Source organism: Quercus robur, chromosome 2 (assembly GCF_932294415.1).
Source record: "Quercus robur chromosome 2, dhQueRobu3.1, whole genome shotgun sequence".
NCBI lineage: Eukaryota > Viridiplantae > Streptophyta > Magnoliopsida > Fagales > Fagaceae > Quercus > Quercus robur.
Genome location: NC_065535.1, coordinates 55,505,450 through 55,513,757, shown reverse-complemented (window position 1 = coordinate 55,513,757; position 8,308 = coordinate 55,505,450).

Here is an 8,308-nt window from a genome sequence, read left to right as displayed (position 1 = left end):
TTTGGGGTTTGAATTTTTTTGAAAAATGGACACAATAAATTTTTTTGAGAAAAAGGTAAGCGAAATTTTATTAAAGAAAAACAAACGAACTACAACGCAAAAACAAAAAACTAACTCAAGGTAGATCCGACTGGAAAACACCATCCACGTAATCGGGTAATTCTTCTACCCAAACCTCAAAATCTGCAGATAGAACTGCTTTTTTAGCTAAGCTATGAGCTAATCTATTCCCCTCCCGCCTAACATGTTGAAACTCACAGCTTCTAAAGACAGCTCCCAGACGCTTTGTCTCATCCACAATGTGACCAAATAGCAGAGGACAAAGACCACTTCGACGCAAGGCCTGAATAACTGCCAGGCAATCACCTTCAACAATGACACTAAATAAACTCAGTTCCCCGGCGAAGACCACAGCCCTTCGCGCCGCCAGAGCTTCAGCCATCTCTACTGACTGCACCTGACCCAGATTCTGTCTAAGAGCCGCGATAACTTGACCATAATTATCCCGGCAAACCACTCCGATACCAGCCAGTCCTGAATTCTCACAAAACGCAGCATCAAAATTAACTTTGAAGCAGTCCACTGGCAGAGGAGACCAGCGCACCCTGTGCCGAGGAATAGGCGCGCCACACTCCTGAGAATTCACGCTCCAAAATTCATCCACCAATCGCTGGGCGTTGTCACCAAGTTCATGCAGCTTCCACGTTGACTGGTTTTCCCTTAACCAGTTACGCCGCTGCCATATGCACCATGCCACAGTAGCGAACAACGACACCTTCCTAGCTGGCCCAGCACTGAAGACTTCCTCCAATAAGTCACAGAACGACCGACATTTCTTCTGCACTAGTGAGCGAAACTCCAGGAGCGACATCCACACCGACCTCGCCTGATCGTACAACCATAAACAATGAATTATCGACTCCGTGTGATCTCCACAGCCATCACACTCTCCTCCAACCGGGATGTGCCGAGCATGTAAATTCTGTTTTGTGGGCAGAGCATCCTTCGCAGCACGCCAAATAAAGTGTCAAATCTTCGGAGGCACCTTCATCTTCCAAATTTTCTTCCAAACCAACCCGTTACTACCCAAAACTGATGAACTTGGCTGAAGATTTGATTCGACTGAAACCAGCAAGCGGTATGCACTCCGCACACTATAATCCCCATCATTCGTCAACGGCCAAACTAAAGTATCCTCTGCCTCAGCTTCACACACCTGTATCCTTCGCACCAAATCTGCCTCCCATGGAATCAAACAATTCTCAAGACGACCCGGGTCCCAAACTCGAGTATCTAGATAGAACAGATCACACACTCGATGCACTGATAAATCAACTCTTGGGGAGATGATCTTGCTGTGATTAAGGTCAGGCAGCCACCTATGTCGCCACACATCAAATTTAATAACAAATTTCACATTTTGTTAACTCGATATATTGTTAGTGGTAGGTAAAACTGTAAATTAACCAAGTTATTTATAAACGACTCAAGTTAGGCTAGGGGAAAAAAAATTCATGTTCGTTTGTTTAACAAACAAGTTAAGCTTGTTCCCTCTCCCTTGTGGTGTGCCTTTGTGTGGAGTTGTGGTGTGTCTTTGTGTTAGAACCTCGTTCCCTCTCTCTTGTGTATGTGTGTGTGTTTGTTTCTCAAAAAAAAAAAAAAAAAAAGTTAAGCTCAACCACAAGTTTAGGCTCAACTTTTAAACAATCTAGCTCAAACATAATAATGTGTTCGTAAACATGCAGACTCGATATAACTATATATCTATACCATATATAAGAGGATTTCCCTCTTTCACCTAGACTTTTATATGATTCAAAAATACTCTCATTAATGAAAATTAACTTCATTTAAAAAGAGGGTCATAAATGTCAAATAATAAATTTCATTTTGAATTCAAAAAAAGAACTCCTAAAATTTAGGATTTTTTTCTCTTTACGTTTAAAAAAAATTACATTTACTGTTTATCTCTAAAGTTTATCATTTTCATTTTTCTGAAAAATAAAAATATATATTTCTAAATTATAATAGATACAAATTATTAACATTTACTCAAAAAAATTGAAGAGCCTCTAAGCACGCACAATGTGTGTGCTTAGAGGCTAGTTGTATTATAATTTTATATGTATATGTAAGGGTGTGGTTTTGGTTCCTGAGCCTAAAGGGTAGAAGGATTTAGGCCCAAAAAGTCCAACACAATAAATTTGTAGAGAGTGGGCTTAAAAGCTAGGTTTCAATGGATCTAGTAACACGCATGGTGGATTGAAGATACTAAGAAAGCAAAGAAAGACAAGTTCTAAGTAAGGAAATCCTTCCTCGGTGAAGTCCAATGAGAATGATTCTTGAATATAGTTCTTTTGGACTTAGATGCAATTTCAGTTCTTGTTGCTACAATGTGTTCTCTCCAAATTTTTCGATCTCCTCCCCCTAGAGGGTCTCTTCCATTATATACTCCCTTTAGATGATCTTGACCCTTCATTTGTTGATCGTCCAGACCACTACTTGAGTGTCTGCCCCATTAGACACCTTCCCAAGCCCCTTGTAAGTTGGGGCAGCCAAGACAGCACTGTTCAGGGGTATTCTCCACATAAATGTAGCTAGGAAATTTGGTGGGATGCATTAAATATGGTGGTAGCCACCATCCCTTCAATCATGTCAGGGCTAACCCCCTCCCCGAAACACTTTCTCTACAATATGACCTCCTTTGGTAACGTGCCATTGACGTGGCCTTATTGTCCAAGCGTGTGACCTCCTCAATGCAATGATGGCCTCCTCAGCCATAGGTATGACACGTGGCGCCAATACCTTATTTGAATTCTTGTACCCCATAATAACCCTTCAAAACTCCGGTTTTTCTTCTCTTATCCGAGGAGGAAAATGGGGTTTTAACCTTATATAATCAATTCTACACGTTTCTTTGATTTCCACACATGAAAATGTCACTTCGTGTGCCTCGCAACCATTCTGGCGCTTCGGAGTCCGCAACGTCTCATTAACTACTCTAGGCGGTGCTTTGTTCTCCACGTCCTACGGTGAGATAAAGATCCTACAGCTAGCATTTCTCCTCAAATTTTGGGCGGGATAACTCCCACCTAATTCCACCTCCTATATAAGGCACATGGGGGATTCATTTCTCTCACTTTACCAATCTTCAAACTCCCAAGACTTTTGAAATCTCCAAACTGTCAAGACTTCCTAAATCTCCAAACTCTCAAGACTTCCTAGATCTTTAAGCTTTCAAGAAGCTTCTGAAGTGACTCTTGTCCTTATTCTCATAAGTTTCTTTGTTCTTAGGATATTTTCTCCTCAGCCAGTCTATTTTCTATTTCTGCCTTCACATAAGTTTCTCTCTTTTCTCCTTTGCCCGCCTAGATGGGTAGGTTCGCTCATTTAGTAGATCCCCCACTGGTATGAAGGGGTTTAGAGCCTTGTATCACATTCCCTAGGACGTTTCCTTGTGGTACTACCCTCTGGGCAAGTGGCTTACCCACAAAAGGGAAAGGGAGGTCGTTATTCCCATGATTGCCTTCATAGAAAGGGGGATAAGGCTACCCATGGAGAGGGTGACTAGGGACTTCCTGATAGCCCATAGAATCTACCCTCACCAGTGCGCGCCCAATCTGTTTAGAGTCTTGGGTAGCGTAAACGCTCTCAATGAGCAAATAGGGTTGAACCTCACCTAGCATGACATCGTTTAGAAGTACGAATGCCATTTGCTGGCAGACTCAGAGTACTAACTTAGGTCTAGGTCTTTAGTGGTTAGGCTCATCTTGCGTCTCCCCAAGTCTAACAAGGGCATGAAGGATGACTACCTGATCGCCTCTAGTGAATGGCACGATGGTCTTCACTACCTAACTTGGGAATGAGAGCCAGATGGGGTACCCTAGGTTTAGGTTTTTTAACATGGGCACTAGTTTCTTAGTTTTGCTGCTCCCTCCTTTTCTTTAGTATTTCGTTTCTTTATGATGGAGGGCTTCATTGTTTTGACTGTGGTTTTGCTTCTCGGCTATTTTTGCAGATAAAAGATACGTGGCCCTTACATCAACTTCGTCAACGTCGCAGACCTCAACAAAGTACTAAGGTCTGAGATGTTTATGAATGAGGGACTTAGCCTTAGCAAGCTCTTTGCCATGCTAGGTTGTCATGATAGTTTGTCCTTCTCCCCTCTTCTCCCCTCTTTTTTTTTTTTTTTTAATTTTTTTTTTTTAACATAGAATTCCCTTGTTGTTTTTGCGTAGGCCGTCCAGGAGGTATTCATGGCTGAGGAATGGGTGAAAGATGCCCGTAATGAAACCAAGGTCAAGGCTAACCTCCGCGTCGAGACCAGCAAAGCCCCGGGTGTAATGAAACAAAAGAACCAAAAGTTGTCCGCGAAGCTAACGACGAAGGAAAGGGAGAGAAGGAGCACTGAGGCCAGCCTTAAGAACGCCCAAGACCAGGCTGAGGAGCAACGCAAGAAACTCCATTATGCTAAAATAGAGCTAGCCGCAGCCAAGCAACAGGTCATGGACTTGAAGGCAGAACTTGGGAAGGCTAAGGAGGTTACTCGAACGGCCAAGGAAGCGACAAAGGCCTCGAAGCAGGCATCCACTTTTCTCAGGGTGCAGGAGACCGAGGTCCGTCTAGTAGAGGAGCTGGCGAAGGTTTGTAGGGACTACTGTTAGGAAGTATGGGCAGAGGCACTCAACTGGGCAAGAGTCCCTGCTGATTCCAAGTGAAGGAAGGCTGAGAATATGTACTACCCTACAGACATCCGTGAAGTTCCAGCTGCACTCCCTCCTCTTGTTGCCCCTGCACCAATCTCCTCTGAGTAGCCTTTCATCACCCAGGCCTCTCTTCCTCCTGCTGAAGTTCCCAAAGGGCCTAGCAAGGCTAGTGACCAAGGCTAAGGGGCTAAGGTGGCTAAGGGTAAGGTGGCTGGTCAGGGTGGTTCTTGGCTAAAGAATAAGGGCAAGGGCAAGGAGGTCAAGCCCCTGCCAGAGGCCAAGGGTCCAGAGGCTACTCTTAAGCTCAAGGATGCCGCTTCCAAGGCCAGGGATGCTGCTTCCAACGCAAAGGAGGCTGATCCCAAATCCAAGGAGGCTGATCCCAAGGCCAACAACCCTCCTGTCTCCCAGCCAGGTAGCAAGGATGACCCTTCCCCAGCCAAGGCATAGTTTAGGATTTTTTTTTTCTTTTACTTATTGTCATTATATTTTTTCCTTGGTATGTAATTTCCTTCTTGTTATGGCAAATTGCCATGCTTAAGATGTATCTCTTTTCTTAATCAATGAAAAGACAGACTTTTGTTTTTGTGAGACTTTGTTTTTCTTGCAATATCTGTATCTAGTTGGCTGTAGTTATTGCTTTACCCCCTGCTGGGACTTTAGATTGATGATGCTTCTAAGGGTGAACACCCATACTTTAACAAAAGCTAATACCAATGAATTGCTGCTAATTCAAATAAATTACTCCCATGTAAACAATGAGAAAAGTGGTTGTCACCTTGATTAGGATATATTCTAACCCCTAAAGTTAACAGTTACTCATGCAACCAATAATCCAGCTATTACCTTTTATGTAGTTAGCAATGTAGCTGGATAACTTTACCTTATTCGGGGCACTCGGCACCTAGTAACTTAACCTAAACAAAAAACAGACTGTATACTTCAGGTAAGTAGCTCAAAGGATGAAGTGCACGTTTGGATTTTCTTCTTATCCTCAAATGATAGTGAAGTTCATGCCTATCCAGGGTATATAACCCTAGAAGGCCACCATACTTTGAATTTCACCTAGCACCCCATTCCACAGTAGGCTTGTATAATCATAAGTGTTAATTTACTCAAAGCATATGGTCTGAGGGGGCCCAACATTACCAAGGTTTTATTTAACACTTAGAGAAATAATGTGAAATATTAAATTACCTAAGGCATGTGGTCCAAAGGGCCAGGTATAACCAAGGTTTTGTTTAATACTTAGAGAAATGATGCAATATATTAATTTACCCAAGGCATGTGGTCCGAAGGGCCAAGCATAACCAAGATTCTGTTTAATATCCACACAAATAATCAAGAATATTAAGTTACTCAAGGTATTTGATCCGAGGAAACAGACATGACTAAGATTCTGTTTAATATCCACACAAGTAATTAATGCAACACATAATGCCATAAATGAAAACATGGCAGAGCTACCCTTTCATTAATAATAGTACCTTCGCAAGTTGTTTACATTCCATGGTCGCAATACAACTTTTTCATCTAGATCTTCTAAGAAGTATGCTCCTATGCCTGTTACTGAGGTGATCTGGTATGACCCTTCCCATTTGGGCCCTAACTTCCCCCATACTGGGTTTTTTGCAGTACCCACAACCTTTCTTAATACCAAGTCCCCAGGGGCTAATGGTCTCATCTTTACATTTGAATCATATATCTGTTTAAGCCTCTATTGATAGTATGCTAATTGAACCATGACATTTTCTCTCCGCTCCTCAACTAGATCTAGGCTCTTTTCTAGTAGGTGGTTGTTGTTGTCTAGAGCGAACAAGCAAGTCCTTAGCGTTGGGAATCCAGTCTCCAAAGGAATCACAGCCTCGGCCCCATAAGTCATTGAGAAAGGTGTCTCCCCTGTTGACTTACAAAGGGTAGTCCGATATGTCCAAAGGACATGTGGAAACTCATCCACCCATTTGCCCTTTGCATAATCCAACCTCTTCTTGAGTCCATTCATTATGACCTTATTGACACCATTAGCTTGCTCATTCTCTTAGGGATAAGCTGAAGTGGAATGCCTATTCGTGATACTCAATTTACAACAGTATCTTCTGAAGGCTTTGTTATAAAACTGAAGTCTGTTGTCTGAGATGAGGGTATGAGGAATCTCAAACTGAGTGACAATGTTCTTCCAAACAAACCTTTTGGCATCCACGTCCATAATGTTCGCCAGTGGCTTAGCTTTAACCCACTTGGTAAAGTAATCAGTATCAACCAAAAGCCATCTCCTGTTTCCTGCTGCTTTGAGGAAGAGCCCCACAATGTCCAGACCCCACTGAGCGAATCTCTGACATTGGTCACACTTCTTCACGTATTCATGTGCTTCGCTTTGCATATTGGGCCACCAATATCTCTGAGTAAGGGCTCGGTGAGACAAAGATCTGCCTCCTATATGGCTTCCACATATATCTTCATGCAACTCTTCCAAGAGTGGCTCCATTGCTTTAGGATGGATGCACAACAAATATGGCCCAGAAAAAGAGTGCTTGTACAACTTTTGGTCCTCGGACAGCCAAAATCAGGGAGCCTTTCTTCGCACTTTGTCAGCCTCCCCCTTCTTCTAGGATAAGATGTCGTCCTTAAGGAATAGGACAATAGAATCCATCCAACTAGGTCCCACCCTAAGTTGATGGATCTGGACCTTCTCCCTTTTCATCTCGACAGGGTTGCATAGATCCTTGACCAGGATAACCCCTAATCACTAAAATAAATCATATTAACAAATTTAAACTAAATCTTAAAGTCTAAATAAATAAAATTAACAAATTTAAAATGCATATATTTAAAAAAAAATTAATAAAGTGGTTTTTGATAATATTTTTTTTAGTAGAAACTTTCATTAATCCAAACCCAACCCAAGCTTCAAAATTAAATTACTACAAACCCATCAACCCACCAAAAAGCAAACCAAAGACATCAAATTGGGTTGCATCGGATTAAATTCATCAAATTTGTGGGTTGAATTGCACACCCTCAATATCTGCCTAAAACCCAATTCATTAGCCTAATTTGTAGGACAAAACATTGGACTTAGTGGTCCTATTTGATAGCCAAAAAAAAAAACTGTATATTTATTTTTTATATACAATTTTTATTTTAAGAATCTAATTTAAAAGTGGATAAAATAATTTGAAAATCAACAAGAGAGTGACCCTATTTTTTAGGCAATGTTTTAGTGGAGTTAGAATTGTGTTTTTACAGGATTGTCCTTTAATTTTGTCTTTATTTAAACATAAGAGTGTATGAGCATTTTTGAACAAAAAAAATAAGATTCTTAAACAAGGGAAGCCTCTTATATATATATATATATATATATATATATATATACTAGTCTCATCACACACGCTTTGTGCGTGCGATAAGGCTTTTCTTTTAGCCAAAAAAAAAAATGTGCTTTTATTTTATATATATAATTTTTATTTTGAGAATCTACTTTATAAGTGGATAAAGCAATTTAAAATCAATAGGAGAGTGACCATATTTTTTAGGCAATGTTTTAATGGGAGTTAGAGTTGTATTTTTACCGAATTGTCCTTTAGTTTTGTCTTTACTTAAAC